The sequence below is a fragment of the Chionomys nivalis genome, chromosome 26 (assembly GCF_950005125.1).
Source record: "Chionomys nivalis chromosome 26, mChiNiv1.1, whole genome shotgun sequence".
Classification (NCBI taxonomy): Eukaryota; Metazoa; Chordata; class Mammalia; order Rodentia; family Cricetidae; genus Chionomys; species Chionomys nivalis.
This window is the reverse complement of record NC_080111.1, coordinates 31,650,831-31,675,585: the sequence shown is the minus strand read 5'-3', so window position 1 is coordinate 31,675,585 and position 24,755 is coordinate 31,650,831.

The window sequence follows — 24,755 nt, the reverse complement described above, 5'->3', positions numbered from 1 at the left end:
AAATATAGGCGGGTCAACCAGACAGGAAGTAGAGGTGGGGCGATAAGAACAGGAGAATTCTAGGAAGGAAGAAGCCCATTCCTCTCATTTCTGCCCAAACCACCGAGAAGCAACATGTAACCTACCCAGCTGAGAAAGGTACCGAGCCATGTGGCTAGCATAGATAAGAATAATGGGTTAATATAAGTTATAAGAGTTAGCAAGAAGCCTGAGCTAATGGGCCAATCAGTTTTATAATTTATGGAGACCTCTGTGTGATTTTCTCTGGGGCTTGCCGGCTATGGGGTACCAGGACAGAAACCCCAATAAGCAGCCCCCCTTATGTTATAGTCTGTGACTTTTGTTTATGTTGCCTTTAACTCTGTGAAGCTGTGATTCTTTGCCTGTCTCAAACACCTGATGGTCTAATAAAGAGCTGAACAGCCAATAGCAAGGCAGGAGCAAGGATAGGCTGTGCTGGCAGGCAGAGAGTATAAATAGAAGGAGAAATGAGGAAGAGGAGGAGCAACCAGAGAACAAGGAGAGGAGGATGCTAGGGATTGACCACCCAGCTACACAGCAAGCTACAGAAAAATAAGTAAAGAAAAATATACAGAAATAGAGAAAGATAAAAGCCCAGAAACAAAAGGAGTCAGGATAATTTAAGAAAATCTGGCAAGAAACAAGCCAAGGATGGGCATTCCTAACTAAGAATAAGCCTCTGTGAGTGATTTGTTTGGGCATTGGGTAGTGAGCCCCTCAAAACAATAAAAGTAAAGAGTAAAATTGCACAATAGAGAGAACCTGTATTATGGTCTCCTTACAGCATTTGAGAACCATGAATTGTTGTGGGAGCTGCAGGCTACGTTCCTGCCACCCAGCTCCCGGCCGCCTGGCTAGCTTATGCCCCAAAATAACGACACACAAACTGTATTCAAATAAACACTGCTTGGCCCATTTTTATTAATGTGTGTAGCACCACGAGGTGCGCTTACCAGGAAGATTCTAGCCTATGTCAATCCTGGGACAGAGCTTCATCGCATCTTCCCTGGGGAGCAGTGGCATGGCGTCTGAACTCACTTCCCTTCTTCCCAGCATTCTGTTCTGTTTACTCCACCTACCTAATTTTCTGTCCTATCAGAGCCAAGGCAGTTTCTTTATTTAACCAATGACCTTCCTCTATCAATGAATGAACATTTTGTTTTCAAATTTCACCCTTGATTTATTATTCTGATCTTTACTGACACTTTCATGATAATTCCCTGACTCATAAACACCTTACTGGGCTGTGACCACTTCTAAGGAGGGTTCTGTGGAAAAACATAAGGTCCGACGTGTGTGAACATATGTTCATGTATGCACATGTGGAAGTCAAAGAAAAGCTTGGAGTCAATTCTCTCCTACCAAATGGGTTCTAAGGATGAACTTGGATCATCATTGAAGTTGGTAGAAAGCACCTTTACCTACTAAGCCATCTGTCAGTCCCCAATTTTTTAAACTGTGGTTTGTTGTAGGAAGCTAAGTCCTACCAGGCCAAGAGGTGCCAACTTGGTATCTCCTGGCTGAGGTCCTAATTGTCCCCAGTCAATGAGGGAGGGGCAGCCATGTGATGTCAACAGATTGAACTGCCTGCATACTGGGAGGTTATGTAAGGTTTGCCCCTGCTAAATAAACGAGTCTGCTTTATCCCTTTCACCAGACTCCTGGCATCCATGTCATTGATGTCATGCCTTCCCTCCTCCAGGGAAGACATTCGGGCCAGCTACAAGTTGTAATTCCAAATAGGACTATACAGCTGAATGTTGAAAATGGGAAATATTTGTCAACTGTAAAATATTTCTAAAACATCAATGTCAAAAAAATATTTAGAATCAGACCTTAATAAATGCCTAAATGGTGCTCACTTGTGTTGTATACACAGCTTCACTATAGCCCTGGCACTTAGCATATATGTGAGCACTTTGCCTTATATTGCCATTATGTAATGCCAACAAACACTGAGCTCAGACTGAGACCATAGTTTTTTAAGCACTGCAGCTCTTTTACTATACACAAACATTTTCTCTTATTTAAATATTTACATTTATTAGTTTTAATTACGTGTGTGTGTGTGAGTAGGTGGGTATGTGGACATGAGTGCAGGAACCTGCAGAGGCTAGAGGTGTCAGATACTCCTAGAACTGGAGCTCCAGGTGGTTGTGAGTCACCTGACACAGGGCTGAGAACCAAATGCAGGTCCTCTAGAATTTCAGTATTGTAGGGATAAGTCCCCACCCCTTAGGGGGCGTGTTCTCCTCTGGCTAATGTTTACCTATAAATCTGGCGAGCATGCTTTCCTGGTCTCCGCGGGAACGGTGGTTCTGTAAGTCTATTTCCCCATTAAAGCTGTATATATTTTTACAGTCTGTCTGCATTCGTTTACGCCGTTACACAGTATACACTCTTAATCTCTGCGTCATCTCTCTAGACCAACACAATGTGCTTTACTCTTACAGAAATATACTTATTGTAAAAAATAAAGATGTTGTATTCTCTTGCCATTACTGTTCATCAAGAAAATATCAAACTAGTGTACTTTTGAAATGAATTGTGAGAGGATATTTGATTTTTTTTAATTACTGCTATAGGACCAGCAGGATGGCTCAGGGTTAAGATTACTTGCTGCCAAACCTAACGATCTAGATTTGCTATGTGGAATCAATAGGGTAGAAATGGACAATGACTCCTGCAACTTGTCCTCTTGACTTCCCCCTGCACACTATAGAAAGAACATGTTCCAGTGCGTACGTATGCACACATGCACACACACACACATGCACACACACACACACACAAGTAAATAAATATAGTTTTAAAATGTTCAAAGGAGGTTTCTATCTGACTTGATGATTTGAGTTAAAACTTAATGAGTTAAAAACTCATTAAGTAGATTTTGGCTTGGGATTAACACAGAATCTCAACAACTCTTAAAATAGCCCTAGCCACACCTCTGACATTTTGTATTACATATTTACGCAGAGCTGTATTCTAGATGTTGAAATGATAAAATATGCCTATTAATCGACTCAATCTACTCTGAAAAATACTGAAGATGTTCTATGTCGTATGTCAGACACTCTGCCAAGATTTTCTTTATGGAAAAATAATGAAGCACATCCACCTCATCAGAGGCAAGTTCACATTCTTCTCTCCTGAATGGTAAAATCATAAGTGCATGTGTGTATGTGTGTATGCATTCATGTATATATGTGTATGCTTATATATACACCAATTTTTAAAATAATCTTTTATGATTATTATGAGTAAATGTTTGATTTGGATACCTATTGTATATACCTATCAAACCCAAAATCATGTAAAATGTCTCAATGTAAATGGTTCCTATGTGGAAAAATTTCAAGAGCCCGAGGCTAGGCTGGCAAAACTCACATCAGACAAAAGAGAGGAAGGCAGAAACCTGCAAACCGCTGAGCTGCATTCCCTCCTCTGTAAAATGAGATTAGTGGGCACCATACCCTAATCTCTCCACTTTTCTGTAGATAGTGTCATACTATATAATCTAAGCTAGCCTTCAGCTCGGGATTCATCTGACTCAGTTTCCCAAGTAGTCAGATTGTAGTTGTCTGCCACCATGCTGGCCCGATGCCTTTATTTCTAATTTATACAATTCTGAAGTTTTATTTTCCACGTGTATTATCAGCCTTTCATTTCTCTCAAAGACATCCCTTCTTCTTCTTAATTTTGATGTTTGTCCCAATTTTTATTTGAACAAAATAATGAAATTCTTTGACATCTTATTTAGTCATCACACTAATACTGAAACTGTCCCCATTGTCTTCATGTCATTATTTAAGACCTACAATTTACATGTAAAGTGAAACATGAGATAATTGTCCTGAGCTTAGCTTGTGCTCTAGCACTGTGACCTCCAGTTCCTTCCATTTTCCTGAAAATGGCATGATTTCAGTCCTTGTGGGTGAGTAAAACTCCTTTGTATATGTTATCAAGTCTTCTTTGTGCACTGATCTGATGGTAGACATCTAATTACACACATTGCCTATGATAACTGGTGCAGCAATAAGCATGGATATGCAAATATCTCTTTGTATGCTGATCTTCAGGCAAATACCCAGGAGCTAGGTCACATAATAGCCATAGTTTTATTTTTTTGAGACACTTATTTCCAGAGTGTCTCCACTAATATATGTTCCCCTGAGCAATGTCCCCCACATTCTTACCAGCATTTGTTTCTGATGACAGACCTTCTGACTGGGATGAAATGAAATCTCAAGTGTATTTTGATTGGCATTTTCATGATAGTTAAAGATGCCAAATGTTTTTTTATGTGTTTATTGACCATTTGTACTTCATCTTTGAAAACTGTCCAATTTATCAATTATTTATTTGTTAGATTGTTTGGACAATATTCTAGTACTTTATATATTCTGAATATTAATCCTTTATCAGTTGGGTGGTTGGTAATCAGTTTTTCACATTCTTTATGTAGTCTGTGTCTTCCCTATGATGAATGTTGTCATATCACATAGAAGTTTTTTAATCTGATGTAATTCTATTTAATTCCAGCACTTTCTTGCTTAGCTATTTCTTAACCCCCTTGAACCCAATTCTATTCCTTTTTTCTTATCATCTGTGAAGTAGCTATCATTCTATCCATATTCCTTAGAACTTCACTGAACAACCCGCTCTTCAGAACAGGCCTATCTAGTTTCCCTTATAACACTCATTACAAGCAGAAAGAGTTGTTTTTACAAAGCTCTAAAAGAGCACTTTGAATCAGTTCTTTTCTGACAAGCTGCTACGGTCAAGCCACTTTCCCTCATGGTCCTTTCCCACTTCACTCATCCGTTTATCTCGATATTCACCTGAAGAAATCCACTTCTTATAAGTAGTCTTCCAAATCAGTCATGAAATGTAAATGTTAGTATTTATGTCACCAGAGAGAAAAAAATATCTCTTTACCTGTTATTAAATGAACTGTCAGTATTTCAATTCAGGTGAAAGAACCAGGGACAAAATGAAAAATTCCACACACTATGCAGTATTCAAGATATGAGACAGATGCTTGTTATAAACACCAACTAGAAGTCCCACCACCCATATAAGAACTCCAGCTCTGCCACACACTGGCCTCTGGCACCAGTCAAACTACCTCAAATATCTGTGCCTCTTTTTACTCATCTGATGGGATAGGATCAAACGAGTTAGGCCTAGTTAAGCAACCTAGCATGTAGAACCAGTTAGTCTGTTATTAATGCAATATTAAGCAAAGCCAGAAATTTAATAAATTAAAAATATTCACAGTGCATTGATCTACGATAGCTTATGTTACAAATACAATTGCAACAAGCTTCTTTATAAACACAGTTTTCTTTCTTTCAGACAACAGCAAGTATAGATCAGTACAGAATATAAGGTTATGTTGAAGCTATTCCAATTACATACCAATGTTGCCCAACTAAAAGTAAAAGTACCACAAGCCACCAGTAACTTAGAGTATTCATGGAAATATATGCATAACAGTTATCTTACAATTCCAGCATCTTCATGTAAAATATTTGCATTGCCAGTTAAATGAAATATAAAATAAAGGGATGAGATCATATGAGCTTGCTAAGCTATTTTGATGGTTTGCCTTGGGTATATGTCAGAGTAGCTGTACTTTTCCAGCCTGTACCCCTCTAATGAAGATATTCTGGTGGCAGTATATCGATCAATATGGTTAAAGCAGTCTTTTGGAAAGTTAGTACTCAATTTCTTGACCAAATGGATAAATGACATTTGTTTTGTTTCAAAAGCTTGTCAGACCACAAAATGAGTGAGACGTGTGGGCCTTCTATGAGCTGCATGCACTCCATGATAGATGTCATAATTGCAGATGAAAACAATGTAATTAGAAAAATGCTCACCTGATTCATTAAGCAAAAATAGCCCCAGCACTTTGGCTATCCCTTCTCCAAATCTGCTCAACTTGCCTTCCCTCAAAAATAATGAAGTAGCTATTTATGTTCAGGAGAAGTGGTTCCTCACTTTATTTTAGACTAAAGATACAGTGTTGGCTCTATATGCCAACTTTTAGAAACAATTCAAAAATTCACATCATGAAATGTGAATTGAGTGCCCACAGAGCATTGCTGAAATCTCCTGAGGGAAGTTCATTCCCACCCACGCCAGATGGAGAATGGATTCCTCCCTCCCTCCCCGGTAGCATGCCTACCAGAATACACTTGTTTCTGGACTAGCTTCGGCCTCCTCAATTGATTTAGAAGCTAATTTCTCAGTGACATCACTTTTTCTTCTTGTTTCCGATGATTAAATCACTTAAAGCCATTATGTCATCCACGCTTTTAACCCTTTCCTCTTGAAGCTGGATGAACTAATTGCACATAAAACCAGCGGCAAACTCTTGCCCAGGGGATGCTGTGTTTGGAGATACCCCCAGCTCCCCACCATCCTCCTATTGTGCAGCCTATTTCCTTTCAGTCACACTTTTAAAAACTCTGGGGTTGAGAGTAGGGTATGATGTCATTTCATTTTACATGATATTTTCAACTTACTATATATTCTGCCTGTTATATAGATTTATTTCCTTAATATCTCAACAGAATCTAAAAAGAGGTCAACATTTGCTCTAGGGTTCCATTATTTTTCCTTTGTAAATAACAAAATATTTTTTCTTGTTTGTTTGACTTCAAAATCATTTAATTATTTCAGCAAGTGTAACTCTTGGAAGCCATCTAATTATTGCTGAAATTCTTCCAGTAGGTATCTGGCCACTTTGGCGGCACCTCCCTGGGGAACAGGTCTCTCCTGTGGGACCATTTGTTCTGCACATCCTCTGTTGGAGCTACAGCCAAAAAAGAAAAATATTATCCTCAATAACATGTAATGGAACTTTTTTATCTCTGTTATTCTGGCTTTTCCTAGGCTACATTAAAATCAGAGAATTGTCTTATGAGGTTAATATATCATCCCATCTCTTTGTGGTACCCTCCTTCCTATGTTCTTTCTTTTTTTCCTCCATAAAGCATCAACCAGCAGAGCTGCACAGAATATCCCAAATGCCTGAAGCAAAAGGCATTTCTCATCTTACTTCAGTTAATATAAAAAAAAATTCTATTTTCTACCCGCTCACTTGAAAATCGTTAAGGGTTTATCCTATTCTGAATGCTAACTATGCGGCTATAAGGAGCTCAAGCAAACTTCTGTGTTGAGTCTTACCCAGTGGGATGCTGGGGGACAGTAAACAAGAGAGGACATGGCAGGTGGAAAGAGAGCCTTCAGCGGAAAGACAAACAAGGCGGGGGAAAGGACAGAGGATGCTTCAGATGTGGGAGTGCAGATGCTCTCAGAACATCATTCTTCTTGTGGTCCCTCTGCTTGGCCACATTAGTCTTCTTTCCGATATGACACACTCAGGGTCATCAGGCTTTTACACAGCATCTCTGGGCTTCAAGTAGGAGTGTCCCAAGAGAGAAGAAGTAGAAATTGCCAAACTGAAAAGGTTTGGACACTCAAATTGGCAAGGTTTCACTTCTACCATATTTTATTAGTACAGACTCCATCATAGAGCACGTCTTTCCAACAGAGTATATCAAAGAATGTGTGGATGTCTTTGTACCACAATTCCTTTGGACAAGTTCTGAGCTATTAGTATGAGCAACGGGACCTAACTTCAATAGTTGTAGAAATAAATTAGTAAAAGTCCAGTGTGTGAAGGATGGCAAGTACTCAGTTTTTGTTGTCATTTTTTTCCTGTTTTTCTTTGTGGAACCAGGGATAAAGCCTAGAGTCTCATACAGTCTAGGCAAGTGTTCTATCCATGAGCTATAAAGCCAGCTCAGCTATTTTATTCTTGAAAACAATTTCAAAATGACTTTGGAATATCCTTTCACCAAACAATGGATTAAAATCATTGTAGGTGAGCTGGAGTTTAATCAACAAAGAATCTAGTTTCTTGTAACAAGTTTTTAAATGAGTGTCTGTGTCCCCTGCCTTCCAAGTTCCCTGTGCCTAAAAATAATGTGTCAAACCCCAAACGCTTGTATTCTGTATCTATGGAATGCATTGTGGGTCAGTTAGGAATGGAAGTGATGGCTCTTGGTTTTCATTATTTTGGTTTAAGAATGAAGTCTACAAAAGCAAAGTGTCCTAGGGAATTTAGCTTTGCGTGGCGCTAAATGACTCTGTAAGGACATCCAAACAGCCAACGAAGCTGCAAAATAGAGCATCAGCCCCAGGGAGTATGGCTGATGGCCCTTGAGCCTTCAGTCAGAGGAAACCTTGACCTAGACCAGGGTTACTCTTCTTCCCACCTGATTCAGAGTTGGAACAGGCCAGAATGTATTTGAGGTACCAGCTCCAATTAGACAAGCCACTCCTGACTACCACAGACCCCTTAGAATCTTTTGATATCAGTGATGGCTGCAAGAGGAGAGTGAACTCACTGTCCTTGACTGCCACATGAGGAAGGAAGAGTTTCTCCTGGTTGTTTTAATGATATTTCCCTCCCCTTGCATTTCCTCCATTAAAGGCTATAATGTACTACTTTAATTCCTCTCTTGAAATGCCCTGCAAATTTGAAATGGAGCCTCTAATTTGAGTTACTCTTCTAGAAAGCATGATCACTACAATGTAAGATTGCCTTAGCCTTTTTGTTTTACTACTGTGCAGTGACAGTTGTTGCACCTCTGAGGAGATAGTAAGGGATATGGGTGCAACTGAGTCAGGAAACAGCAGACCCTTCTGCTTCATGGGACTGACATTAGCATTGTGACCATATGCAGCAAGTTAACTGAAAACATTACTGATACCAATACTTCTATTGCCAGTTTGTAGCAGAATTTTTATGGAACCTTGAAAAACAGAATAATTGAGCTAAGCATAATATTAATCACCATACCTTAAGCAAAAGTAACAGCAAAATAAGTATAGTTCCCACTATATCCCCAAAAGTAAACAAATAAATAAATATACATCCTATAGGGAAATGATTGAATGTTAGTCTTGCCTTTAGCATGGTTTTATATACCAGATTATTTAAAATGGATGTCCCAAGGACTAAACTGAAACCAAGCTGCAATATGGAAAATAAAGATAAATACAGGAAGGAAAATCCATGGTTTTCTCTGAATACTGCTGATTTGAAACTACAAGCAAAAGACAAAAAAAAAATGAATTGTTAATAATTTCTTGAAAAAGAGGACAGACAGTTTTGAGGGTCTGTCTTATATATAAGATAAAATAATATCTGATCAATTTAACTTTTAAATGAATGCATTGACTTATATTTTTAATTTTTCCTTTCCTGCTGCATAATGTCTATCTGATTTATTAGAAAAAGAAGGCAATGATGGGAATAAATCAGTAGTGACTAAATATTTAACATCTACTGAATGTTCAAAACTGAAAATTTGGGAGGGGGATTTTTAAGCTTCTCACCTCTGATTGAGGCCAGCACATATCCACACTACTTGCCAATCAGGGTTAGTCATCAAGGAGGAAGGGCGAGATGTTCCTTTCCTGGGAGATATTTGTGTAGTTGCTACATCGTCACTGAGCAGAGCTAATTTAAACATGTGCTTCCTGAAGTGGAAGAGAAAACCACAGAATCTCCAAATCATTGGCCTTTTCATCTATTCAAATTCTCTCTCCCACCATTTGCAACCAGTTTGATATCAAAATATTCTTAAGAATCCTAAAGATGATGTAATTTGCTATTTTTATAGTTCTTGCCCTTAAGAAGCTATGCCAGGGAGCTGGCAGAAAGCTGCCCAAGCCTGTATGAGGCTTCAGGTTTAGCGCAGAGGAACATATATAAGATGGATATGGTGGTACATACTTACATGCCCAACTCTTGGTGGGTAGATGCAGGACGATCATAAGTTCAAAGTCATCCTCAACTATATGGTGAATTCAAAGTGGGGATGGAAGTTCAAAAGTTGATAATTTACAACAAGGTCTTAATATTTCCAATGATTATAAATTCAACTAGAAAATTTCCACTCTCTCTGATGTGGCTGAAGTAATTGACATGCGTTCAGCCAACTGAGAACTTGGGCTATCTCCCATTAGTTCGAATCTTTGAGACACAACGAAAGCAGTATTAAGAGGAAAGTTCACATAAAGAAGCTGGAAAAATCCCACACTAGTAAATTAACAAAATATTTGAAAACTTTAGAGCAAAAAGAAGCAAACTCACCCAAGAAAACTAGATGGCAGGAAATAATCAAATTGAGAGCTAAAATCAACAAAATAGAAACAAAGAAGACAATACAGCAGATCCTCAGAAATGTAATATAACCGAAGCACAGGACAGGGACTTCAAAATAGAAATTATGAATACATTCAAGCACCTTAAAGAAAATGTGAAGTCTGTGAAAACACAAACAGTGGAATGAAATAATGAACACCTCTCAAGACATTAAAAAAGAAATAGGAAAACTCAAACTGAGATAAAAACTGAAGTGAAAAAATGTAAGAAGTCAAACAAAAACCTCAGAAATAAGCTTTACCAAAAGAACAAACACAGAAACATGGAAGACAGAAACTATGGCATTGAAAGCAAGGTTAGAAGAAATGGATGCCTCAAAGAAAATGTTAAATTTTTTAAAAATCCAGACACAAAACATCCAAGAAATCTTGGCTACTAGGCAAAGATCAAATCTGTGAAATAATAGGAATAGATAAAGGAGAAGAAACCCAGATCAAAGGCACAGAAAATAGTCTCAACAAAATCTTTAAAAGATTTGGAGTTGAGTTATCAACTGTATCTTCTTTTTCTCTTTTTGTCTTTTTCCTCTTTTGCGATAATAAAATGAGCCAACCCCCCCCCAAATCAAACAAGAAAATTTCCCTGACCTAAAGAAGGAGGTGCCTGTCCAGAAACAAGAAAACTACAGAACACCAAGTAGTAAGGACGAGAAAAGAAATTCCACCTAACACATAATCATTAAAACACTAAAAGTACAGAAGGAAGAAAGAATAGTTAAAGCTTCAAGAAAAAAAGACCAAGTCACTGTTAAGGCAGACAAATTAGAATAATTCCACCTTCTCAATGGAAAATCTAAAAGCCAGAAGGGCCTGGACAGATGTTCTACATACTTTGAGACACCACAGATGCCGGTCCAGACTACACCATGCCCAGCAAAGCTTTCATTCACAGTGGACAGAGAAAAAAAAAATTCCGCAATAAATATCAAATTTAATCAGTATCTATTTACCAGCACAGCTCTACAGGAGGAGCTAAGGGAAAAAAAATCAATCTAAGAGGTCAACCATACCCAAGAAAACACAAGGAATAAATAATTTCAGACCATTAAAATCAAAAAGGAGGACAAAGCCACACCATAGCAATAAAATAACACAGATCAATAAGCAGTGCCCATTGATGACTCTTAATAATACTGGTCTCAATGCTCTAAATAAAAAGACAGAGACTGACAAATTGGATTAGGAAACAGAATCTATCTTTCTGATATTTCAAAAAATATACCTTATCAGCAAAGATAGATGCCATCTCAGAGTAAAATGATAGAAAAATATACTCCAAGCAAATGGACCCAAGAAGCAAGCCAGTATACAGCCATTTTAATATCTGAATAAAAAAGACTTCAAGAAAAAAAAACTAATGAGAAGACATAGGGAAAGACCTTACCTACTAATGAAAGAAAAAAGTCCACCAAGAGGATATACAGTTCTAAGCATTTATGCACCAAACACAAGGGGACCCAAGTTTTTAAAAGAAACACTACTATAGTTTAAGTCACATATTGACTCTCACACTCTGGTAGTGGGTGACTTCATTTCCCCCCAACTCTCTCCAATAAATAGTTCTCCTGACAAAAAAAAAAAAAAAAGCTAAGCAGAAAAATGCTGAAGTCAAATGATGTTATAAATCAATGGTCCTAGCAGGTATTTACAGAACATTTTACCCAACAAAAAGGAATATACTTTCCTTGCAGCAGCTCATGGAAATTCCTCCAAAATTGACAACAAACATGGGCAGAAAACAAGTCTTAACAGCTATGAGAATACTGATATAACATTGGGTACATAGATGACCATCAATGATTAAAGCTGGATATCAACAACAAAAAGTATACAAACTCATGGAACCTAAATTCACTACTGAATAAAAATGAGTCAAAACAGAAATTGAGAAGGAAATAAAATTATTTTTAGAATTAAAAGAAATCACAGCATTTCTAAACCTAGACACATTGCAGGTGGTTTTAAGAGGAAAGTTCATAGCACTAAAAGCCTAATGTAATACTGATTTACATTGCAACTCCTGGCCTGGGAGCTGCATTAGTACGGACTCCAACTCCCAGGCTGCCAAGTGCTGACCCCTCCACAGGGAGGGTCAGGACCTGTCCCACAGGCCTGCTCTGTCTTCCCTTGCCATCCTCCCGGGCAACTGCAAGTCCTGCATTTATTAAACGTGATCATTTTTTATTTGGTCTAATCTGGTATAATTGGAGTGGTTTTGCATCGGCAAAGAGGATCTTCGTAAGATTTTTCCTAACAGATAGAGGTCCGACCAAAAGGATTCATTTTTCCCGTGGGCCCAGGACCCAGGGCCACAAGCTGGAAAACGCCATTCCCCTGTACCCTTTCCATCAGGCAAGATCAGCTTCACTCAGTGAGTTCCCTTTTAAAGTCCATGGCCAATAGGGTCCCTAGGGTGATCCATTCACTTTTCGGGTTTTCTGCTTAAGTTGCGGCCTGTACCGGAAGCCTCATCCACGCGGTGAAAGCCAGGCTTTCAATGAGATGGGACTTGTGCCAACCAAAGACATTTGCCGCTTGGTTCTCATGCACCTTCGTTTTGACTCAAGGATGCTCTTTGGCGGACACATCGCAACAGGTTTGAGTTCCACAGGCATGAACTTCTGACTGGCTTCTTGCGATTCCAAGTCAATTCCTAAAACGCCCTTCAGTGGCCTTTTACAAAAATCCTTTTAAATTGGGGCTATCTAACCTAAAGCAAACAATGTTCTGCAACCCAGTTTTCAAGATGCGTGCTCCTGCTCCTGCCCTCTCCCCCAATTCCTCGGCAGCCAACAGTTTATCCCGCCCCTACTTCCATTTCTTCATAGCCCACGGGGCTCTGACACCACGCCCAGAAGGGCAGCCAGCTCCTGTCCTGTTCCAGATTTAGAGATCTAAACCCGATTCATTCCCTTTCCATTGGCTGAGGGCAACAGAGACCATCGCGGGTCCCTTTAGAAAGGCGCTGACCCATCAGTTGTTTGTTATGCTTCCCTGGCCTCTGCCTCCTATGCCAAGATCACTGTGGTCCCCTCCTGCCCACCCCCTCCCGCAGATGTTTGCCGTTTGTCTCCTGCTGGGACTCTCTACAACAGATGTTTTTCACCTGTCCTTCCACTCTAAAACTGTATAAATGTTTCTTCCTTATGTTTGTGTTCCCTCTTACAGGATCTGCTAATCTGGTCCTTAATGGGATTACCTCTGTGCTTTTATGGCCTTTGCCACCTACCTACCCCAGGATTTTTAAGTTGGTCATCTAACACAGGTTTCTGAAAGTGTTCTATTTGTCCGTTAAAATGATGTGGCCATGGTATGTCTGTATAACTTTATAAATATTTCGGTGTGCATGAGTGCTTGTTTTAAGATTCTTTGACTTATTAAAATATTCCTTTTCTTTTCTTTTTTGGTTTTGTGAGACAGGGTTTCTCTGTAGCTCTGAAGCCTGACCTGGAACTAGCTCTTGTAGACCAGGCTGGCCTTGAACTCACAATGATCCACCTGCTTCTGCCTCCCTAGTGCTGGGATTAAAGGTGTGCACCACCACCACTCAGCAATATTCCTTTGAAAATATTCCTTTTAACCTTCTTACATCTACTAGCATTGATAAACTGTAACTAATTGGATAAAATATATGTCTAACTTTAGCTTATATGCCCAATTTAAAGTAACAAGTAATGGTACCCTGACTCTCAACTGCCTTACAGATCTGAGAAAATGGCATTTAACAAAAAAAAGCCTCTAACAGAGAGACATGCAAGCTTCTGCAGCACCCTTTAGCTCCTCCAAGAAGACAGAAGACCTTCTGCCTCCAGGCCTTGCCATTGGGTTTAGTAAACCCACCCACACAGAAAAAAGCAACCTTCTACCTCTTCAGCTTCCTGGATGCTTCTTCACCCAGAGTACCGATCTTCTCATCCTGCCAAGACAGGTAGACTAAATCTCCCTACCACAGGAAAAATCTTTAGGCTTCCTCTTATACTTAGCAGCTAATGGCAAGCACTGCTTCTAAGACTGGTGTTCTCCAAGGAACTCCAGTCTAACTATACCTCTCACTGGGCATGAATGCACGGACTCCCAGGTTTCCCCCTCCCTCGTTGCCCCATGCCTGCAGGACTTGAGCCAGACTTGAGCCAATGCCCCTATATCCAAGGACTCTGGAATGTTTGGTCAAAAGTAAGATTCAAGCCCTCTAACACCCCTATATCCAAATAGTCTGGAATGTAATATTGAGTTGTAAGCATCACCCCAGCCTCTGGCCTGGGACTTGCCTTGGTCCAGACTCCAACTCCCAGCCTGCCAAGTGCTGACCCCTCCCCTGAGAGGGTCAGGACCACTCCCAAAGTCTATTTAGTCTTGCACTAGATAAAGGAACATGTGGTTTCAGGTTTTGTGTGTGCTCTCCCTCTCTGTCTTCCCCCTGCCATGCTCCCAGCCTCCTGAGAACCCTGCATTTATTAAACATGGGCATTTTTTATTTGGTCTAATCTGGTCGAATTGGAGTTATTTTGCGTCGGTAGAGAGGCTCTTCTTGGGATTTTTCCTAACACCTGTATTTAAAAAATTGGAGAAATCTCATGTTAGCAACTTAACAGAATATCTGGAAGTTCTAGATATAATGATAATGATAAAAATAATGACATAATACTAACAATAAGAACAATACCCAAAGGAATAAACAGCAATAAATAATCAAACTCAGGAAAAATCAATAAAATAGAACAAACAATACTAAGAGCCAATCGGTAAGATTGAACTAACATACAAACAGATAAGATCTAAAGTAATAAAATTAGAACTAAAAAGGGGGACATCACAACAGATACCAAGAAAATCCAGAGAATTATAAGGACATACTTTAAAAATCTGTATTCACCAGGCGGTGGTGGCACATGCCTTTAATCCCAGCACTCGGGAGGCAGAGGCAGGCGGATCTCTGTGAGTTTGACGCCAGCCTGGGCTACAAGAGTTAGTTCCAGGATGGGCTCTAAAGCTACAGTGAAACCTTGTCTTGAAAAAAAAAGAAAGAAAAGAATAATAAAAACTAAAAAAATAAAAATCTGTACTCAATCAAACTGGAAAGTCTAAAAGAAATGTATAAATTTCTTGATCTATATGAAACACCTGAGTTAAATCAAGATTATTTAAGCAATTTAAACAGACCCATAACCTCTATTCAAAGAGAAAAAGTAATTAAAATCTCCCATCCAAAAAAAGCCCAGGGTCTGATGTATTCAACACAGAATTCATCCATAACTTCAAAGAACAACAAATATCAATGCTCCTTAAATTATTTTAATAAAATAGAAACTAAAGGAACATTGCCATATCTTTTAATGAGGCTACAATTACCCATGATATATCACAGGTAACACTGCACAAGTGTGTGGTCTGTGAAATGAAGACACTTTGAGAATTTAGCCTTTATGGCCACAGCAGGCTCCGCCTCTGTGGACTGAAGCACATTCCATTACCCTTTTGGCATTTTTATTTTTTTCCTATGTTTACACTTTACCTAGAAGAATTTCTTATCTCAAAACAGCCTCAATGAAGCTTCCAAAATACAATGTCAAGTGCAAATGCCTGATTCATGAGGTACCACTGTTTTTCAGGTTTCCTGGGACCAAGTTTTGCTTAGGCTGTGTATCCATGGGAAACTCTCAGAGAAGATTCACATTGGGCAACAAAAGGTATCTGTAACACAAAAGTTGGATCAAGGCTTGGTGCTAACTCCCAAACTAAGCCAGGTATGGGCCAGCAGGGGTTCATGGCTAGCAGGGGAAGGGGATGGAGGATGAGGAGGGTGTTACTCACTAACCCTCTGGCACCAGGCTGGCAGGAATTTCAGCCACATTGATACTTAAACCACACAAAACCCCAATCAAGAAAGAAAATAACAGATCAATTTCCTTTATGAACAGAAATGCAAAAATTCTCAATAAAAATATTCCTAAACCGAATCCAAGAACAATATAAAAGATTATCCAACATTATCAAATAGGCTTCATCCCACAGATACAGGGGTGGCTCAACATATATAAATTAATAAATATAATCTACCACATAAACAGGCTGAAAGAAACAAAACACATGATCATATCATTAAATACAGAAAAGGTGCTTGACAAAACCTAACACCGCTTTTTGATAAAAGTCCTTAAGAGACTAGAGATACAAGGCACATACTTCAACATAATAAAGGCAACATACCAGCAGTCTCGCAGCCAGCATCAACCTAAATAAAAAGAAACTCAAAGCATTTCCACTAAAATCAGGAACTAAAATGGATGTGCAATCTCTCCGTACCTATTCAGTATAGTACTTGAAGTCTTAACTAGAACAATAAGACAATTGAAGGAGATTAAGGGGATACAAATTGAAAAGGAAGAAGTCCATATATCTTTATTTGCAGATGATATGATTGTATGCATAAATGACCATAAAAACTTCATCAGGAAACACCTAGAGCTGATAAATACTTTCAGGAAAAAAAAATCACATGATACAAAATTAACACACAAGAATCAATACTCTTCCTATATACCAATGATAAATAGGTTGAGAAAGAAATCAGAGAAATAATACCTTTCACAATAGCCTCAAAAATAAAATAAAAATTTTGGGATAACTCTAACCAAGCAAGTAAAATATTTGCATGATAAGAACTTTAAGTCTTTAAAGAAATGAATTGAAGAAGATACCATAATATGGAAAGATATCCCATGTTCATAGATCAATATGCTTAATATAATGAAAATGGCCATCCTACCAAAAGCAATCAAAAGAATCAATGAAATTCCTACCAAAATTGCAACACAGAACCCCTCACAAAAAAAATGAAAGGATGATTTTCAACCTCATAGGAAAACAACAACAACAAAAAATCCAAAATAGCTAAAACAATCTTGTATAATAAAAGAACAGTTGGAGGCATTACCATCCCCAATTTCAAATTGGCCTATAGTAATAAAACCAACATGGTATTGGCATAAACACAGATGCATTGATTAAAGGAATCAAATTGAAGACCCAGTCATAAATCCATATACCTAAAAACATAAATAAACATTTGAAAAAAAGCTGCATCTTTAATAATTGGTGCTGGTTACACTGGATCGCTGCATATAGAAGAATTCAGATAGATATATATTTATCACCTCCGTAAAATTCAACTCCAAATAAATCAATGACATCTATACAAGCCCAGATATCTGAATCTGATAAAAGAGAATGTGGGAAATAAACTTGAACTAATTGATACAGGAAAAAGATTTTCTGAACAGGACACCAATATCACAGACACTAAGAGCAACAACTAATAAATGGGACCTCATGAAATTGAATAAAACTTCTGTACAGCAATGGACACCATCATCTGGACAAAGTAGGAGGTTATAGAATGGGATACTATCTTTACCAATGTACACATCTGATAAAAGGTTAATATCTATAATATATAAAGAACAACAAAAAACATTGAACTTCAAGAAAACAAATAATCTAATTTAAAAACATGCTATAGAAACAACCAGACAGATCTCAGAAGATAAAATAGAAATGGTTGAGGAACATCAAAATGTTCAATATCTTTAGTCATCAGGGAAATGAGATTTTTACCCTAGTCACAATGGTCAAAGTTAATAAAACAAATGACAGTTCATGCTGGTGAGAATATGGAGAAAGAAAAATACTTGTCTATTTCTGTTGTGAGTGCAAACTTACACAGCCACTATGGAAAGCAGCTTGGCAGTTCCTCAGGGAGGGAGAGCAGATCAACCTCAAGATCCAGCTATACCACTCTTAGGCATATACCCAAAGGACCCTATATCCCACCAGAAAGACATTTGTTTAACCATGTTCATTGCCGTTCTATTCATAATACTCAGAAATTGGAAATGGTCTAGAAGTCCATCAACCATGAATGAATAAGAAAAACTGAGTACATTTACACAATGGAATATTAGCAGCTGTTAAAAAAAGAACTATTTCTTATATTTTTGATTGTGAACCTAGCCTTTACCAACTGAGCCATATCCCAACACTAGGGAGGCAGAGGCAGTTGAATCTCTGTGAATATAAGGCGAATCTGGGCCAGCCTCACCTACAGAGTGAGGTTCAGGACAGCCAAGGATACACAGAGAAACCCTGTCTCAAAATAAATAAATAAATAAAAGAATAAATTAAATTTTCAGATAAATGGAAGGAGCTAAAAGAATCATATTGAGTAAGGTAACCCAGGCCCTAAGCAAACATGGTATATATTCATTTATATGTGGCTGCCAGATTTTAATCCTTCAATAGGCATGCTGCAATTTATAGTCCCAGAGATTGGATACAGAGTAAATGACTAGAGAGGAGGAGCCATCTCCCAAGGATGAAGAAATATAATATATAGTTATGAAGTGACAGGGACAGAGTAGAGCAGGATGATGAAATGAGAAGAGAGAGATAAGAGGAAGGTAAGGAATGGGAACTTGTTACCCTGAGGGATCATATAGAAACCTACTATTGTAAAAGCTTCCTAACGTATATACATACGTAAAAGAAAACTAAATACAATCACCAAATAATGAAGAAGACAATGCCCTAGCTACACTGCCAAGGGAAACTTCCAGTGCCAGTAATTGGGCCCATGAAAACCCCAAGAACTCATGTCATTGCCAAGGTTACGGTTGGTTGTTCTCCCAAAACTTATGGTCAGGCCCTATTGCTAAAGACAGCACTTACTTATCTCACTGAACACAGAAGTTGAGCTGGTGCTTATCTGCACCCTTCAACCATAGCTGGTTCATGGCAACAGTAGGTACCAGAGGAGAAAACTAAATACCAACTCAGCTACAACTCCTGCAATCTACAATGGTGTCCTGCCTGAATGATATGCTAGTACAATAGTTGCGCAAATGCTGTGAGTGACCAACCACTCTCTGATTATATTTAAAGCCCACTCCAAGAGATGAAATTTATGCCTGACACTGCGGAGACCTTCAGAATGTGGCATTTAAAATGTTTTTTTTTAAGAACTTAGGACTTTTCATGACAGTGAGACACATCTGATCCTGGCAGCACCAATTACTTCAAGAGGAAGATGGGCATCGTAGAGGTTCCCTATGGAGTTGGTTAGCCATTTGGGCAAGAAACTGTTCTTGCCTGGACTGCTTGATGAATTGGACATGCAGGATCTACAGAGAAATGACTGCTGAACTTGCCTAAAAATGAAACCGTCCTTCAGGATTCCTGCTTCATGAAAGAGTCTATAAGACATTGTGCAGGACACAGAAGAAAGTGACTGACAAACTGCCAATATAGATAGAACTGTGTTTGAAATTTTCTGCTTCATGGAAAATCTGCTAGATATTATAGGCCTGTAGGCTGAAGATGGATGCCCCAACAGTACAGAAGAACTTTGGGTGACTATCCAGGCAGCAAGAAATCTCTGTTAATTCTGAAGTTTTGGAAGTTGCTTACATTGCACTTTCTGTTTACTTAGGTAATATTATATCCTTCTGGAGTCTTCAATGGAGTTGAAGAATCCACAGTTATAGTTTTCCTTAGTTATGATAAAAGATAAAGTAGATATAAATATTGTAACTGTAATCATTACTTGATACCTGTTTTGTTATATGTAATTTTACTACATTGAAGGTAAAGCCTTCCTTTTCATTTAAACAGAAAAGAGCAGGTGATGTGGGATTTACCTCTGTATGCTGTGATTACCATGAGTAAAGAAACTGTTATAGCAGGGCAGAACTTAGGTAGGAGGGGAAGGCGAAACTGAATGCGGGGAGAAAGAAGGGCAGAGTCAGAGAGAAGCCGTGTAGCCCACTGGAGACAGACACTGGTACTTTGCCAGGTAAGGCACACCCATGTGGCAATATATAGATTAATAGAAATGAGTTAAATTAATATGTAAGAGTTAGCCAATAAGAAACTAGAGCTAATGGGCCAAGCAGCGATTTAAATAATTTGGTTTTTGTGTGATTATTTCAGTTCTGGGCGGCCAGAACAAACAAGTGGCCATCCTCCTACAGCTCGGGTGCCCAAGAACCCGAGACTAGATAAGCCATGGGTCTCAGTGAGAACCATATACTACTGTTGGGCTAACAGAACACAGCAATAAAATGACTTCTAATGACATTCTGTTATACCCACAGACCAGTGTCCCATTCAGTCATCATCAGAGAAGCCTCCTCTCCAATAAATAGGAACTAACACAGAGACCCATAAGAGGATAATGTGTAGAAATCGAGAGACTTTGGAACGCTCAGTCCTAAATTGGATGTCTCCATCAAATCCCTCACTTGGGGCTCAAGGAACTATGTGGAAGAAGAGGCAGAAAGACTATATAAAAGCCAAAAGGTTGGAAGACACCAAGAAAACAGTGTCTTTTTTTTTTTTTTTTTTTTTTTACAGATTCATCCTTTTATTAGCCATGGTATCAAAACGCCTAGTCAAAAAGACCAAAGCCCATGTCGTCATCAGACTCCTCAGATTCTTCCTTCTTTGCTTCCACTTTCTTCTCCTCAGCTGGGGCAGCAGCGGTGGAGGGGGCAGGACCGCCTGCTGGTGCAGCTCTGGCTGCTGGAGCAGGCCCACCAGCCCCTACACTGCAGATGAGGCTCCCAATGTTGACATTGGCCAGGGCCTTTGCAAACCAGACCCAACAAGACTGATCCATGTATGAACTCACAGAGCCTGTGGCAGTCTGCACAGGGCCTACACACGTTGAAGTCAGAATGGATTCTGCCAGTGGCCATGTCAAAGGAGCAGTAGATGGTAACTGACTTCAAGGTGCCAGCCCACCAGAAGGTACTTCCCTGGTGGGTAAATATAGCATAGGCAAGGCCCAGAGAACACAGACCCCAGAATATCCTTTGTTTCTACTGTGCTTTCCCATGTTTTCAGCTGCTGTCTGTCTCTGGTATCTGGCATGGTATGAATGGGGGTAGAGGGAGATCCCTACTGCCTGTAATGTAGTGTGTTTATCTCATGGAAACATCCCATTCTACTGGGCAATTTTACCTGCAGATTATTATGAAGATGATTTCTTCCTCAGCTGTACTGTCTAATTGATAATAATAATAATAATAATAATAATAATAATAATAATGTTAGACTAAATAGAGTTTTGATTATTAAAAATAAAACAAGGAAGTGTCACACACCTACAATACATGAGTTCTGTTGAAGAGCAACATAGATTGTGGCTTAGGTTAATGATTTAAAAAAACAGTTGAGTCCCAGCACCCCAGCTAACTTAAATTCTTTTAACCTTAATACTGGGAGAGGTGTCCACAGGTTTCAAAGTGAAACAAAGCTTTGAAAGTAACTTAGACTAAGATGTTTTTGTCAAATAGCTTTGAGGTGAAAAGCCCAAGAAGACAATCTAAAGTTTTAGAAAGGCACAGAGTTGAATGCAGAACTCTTTTAGGGTCAGGGAACAAAACCAAAGCATCCCAATTGTTACTTGGTGACACATTTTTCTTACTAGAATTGGTTGATGACCAAAAGTGATGATTAATTTTTTTTGTACCCATTTTGTCCTCTATCTCCTGATATATATATAAAAAAAATGTTGATGAGTAGGTATGCACCCTAAAGATTTAAAGTAGAACTGACTGATTCTTTTTCATATATAAAAGTTCAGGTTTGTGATTCCTTTAAGACTCCTTATAAAATTCCCTTTAAAGGTAAGTAATAAAAGGTATTGTCCCTTTCGTTGTAGCTGTGAAACTGTAGTCTGCCAGTAAAAGACCTGACTCAGAAGAATAGCTTGCTAGCCTACACAGTTAACATATTACAAGTTGCTTGGGTATGAATGCACGTGGGTTCCCGGGATAATTTGTTTTTCACCTGCAATATGTAAAATGTTTTATCGTGTAACAGATATGGCAAACAGGCTGCTTTTACTGTTTGTTTTGTATTCATTGTAATCATTCACTGAAAAACAGAATGTAACCACACTAAAATAGTTATAATGCCTGAAAGATTTTGTGGGGTGTATAAGCTGTAAGAAAAAGGATAACAAGAGAGTTAAAATGGGCTAGAAAGAAAACATCAAGAATGAGAGAAGAAAATCACCAGGAAGATAAAGCATAGAAAATACGAAAGAAGACTAGAGAAAGGGTCTGAAGGAACCATCCAGAGTGTGTGTGAGTGTCATACTTCCCCCAGATAGAAAGTCTAGGAGGCTTGGCTTGCCTTTTAGTCCTCCACTGCTGGAAGCTGGTCTCCCAGGCAGCTGAGAGGGAAAACTAATATGATCTCCCATACTAACTCAGAAGTTATCTCTGACTGACAACCACTTGCAAAGGAAAAATGTTTTCTTCAATGGAGTCTTACTGTATAGTGAGTCATACTTAGGGGTCGCCCCATGCTGACCAAAAAATAAAAATAAAAAGATCTCAATGGTGGTATTTCTGTAGATTTTATCTGAAAGTGCTTTGTTTTAGTTGTTTTGGCATTTTCTTATTACTTATCTTTTGATTGTGTATTATGATTCCTGATTCTGTGTCTTTATGGATTGTGTGTGTATGTGTATATGTGAGTGTTTCTTGTGCTTTTAATTGGTTTGTTTTTTATTTTATTCTGCTTTATTTGCTTTGTTATTTGCCTGTTTGTTTTCTAAGGAGAGAAACAGAAGGCATGGGGTTGGATGGGTGGGAAGGTAGAGAGGAGGTAGGAATGAGAGAGGAAACTGATCAGAATATATTGTATGAATTTTCAATAAAAAATCAGAAACTAAACAAAAATAAGTAAAATTAATCACACACAGCCTCAAATTTGATTACCCTAAATTCCATAGATATTTCCTAATTAGATTAATTAGATTAACATATCAAAGCCCGAGGCTCAGGCTCTCGGTTTCTCTGAAATTCACAGCCTCCTGCTGAGTTTTGTTTTGTTCCTGTTCAATTGAACTTCAAAGCAGACCTGAGAGTTACTCTGAAAACAGCATTGATTAATAGGATTTCTTTTTTCTTTCTTTTTTTTTTTTTTTTTGCCAACACACAAACCAGTTTTCTTTTTTCATTTGGTTCAATTTAGCCAATGATTACTGAAGGCCTATCAGTCCCAAAAGGTTGTGAGAGATTCAGAAGTTAATCAGACCTAGGTGTATGAGAGAGAAAGAGGGGAAAGAAGAGAGAGAGAGGAGAGAGAGAGAGAGAGAGAGAGAGAGAGAGAGAGAGAGAGAGGAGAGAGAGAGAGGAGAGAGAGAGAGAGGAGAGAGAGAGACAGAGAGAGAGAGAGAAGAGATAAGAAGTCTACAAATTAAGTATGGCAGGTTGACACATGAAATTGAAAACATTTGTCTATAAGGAAAAAGGAGCAGATCATTTGGCTCAGTTTAATATCACATAGCAGACAATGCAATTAGTTTTTGTTCTTGTTTTTCTGTTTTCTTCCTGGTATCTTATTTTTCTTCCCAGAGAAAGGAGAATTTTTCATAGAAATATGACAAAAGTCAATTAAAAAACCGTATCAATAAGTCAAACACAAAACATTTGAAAAAACAATAAAAATTATAAGCTAAATAAAACTAACTTTGAAACAGGGAGAAATTAATCAAGAGTTAAAACTTTCTTCAGTATTTATGAGTTTAATTTAAGGATTTTTAGAGTGCTTTCTGTAAATTGTAAAATGTGCAGGTGAGTGTGTGGGAAAGAGTAATAGAGAATGAGTAACCCTGACCCAGAAAGACTAATTTTAATGTTACACATTCTCACTGTTGTGTGGATCCTAGAATCTAAGCTTTAGATTTGTGTGTTTAATCTGAAATACATGTAGAAACAAAGACGTCAGAAAGCGGACACTAGGGAAAGGGAGAAAGGGATGGTAAGGGAGCAGGACAGTGGAAAAGAGGTGGTGGGAAAAGGAAAGCGAGATAATGCAGAGGTGTAGGTGGAGCAGGAGAGATGAGCAGGCCGGACAGATGGGTGGATAACAGATAAAAACTCCTGGGAATATCTGGAAACCACACACATACACACACACACGGACATGTGCACATGCACACACATACACACATGTATATACAGAGTGAGGGAAGGGGAGAAGATAGAAATCACTTTTTTAACTGGAATTACCCTATACAGTGGTTAATACTCCTCTCAGAAGTCAGTAAATTATCAGTTTTTTAAAAAGCCCAGTACAGCGGTTGTGGAGCACACCTTTAATCCCAGCATTCGGGAGGCAGAGGCAGGGAGATCCTTGTAAGTTTGAGGTTAGCCTGGTCTACAAGAGCTAATTCCAGGATGAGCTACAAAGCTACAGAAAGACCCTGTCTCGAAAAACCAATATATATATACATAATATATATATATATTATATATATATGCCCAGTACCATGTAGTATGGGATACTTCTCCTCAAGTAGCTGGTCAGGGCAGTCTCGGAGACCTCAAAACTACACAGGCTATTGTCATTGCTATTTCTTGCTCACCAGAACTTAAAGGTAAGACCCTATCACCGACAGTATCACACGTTAGTGA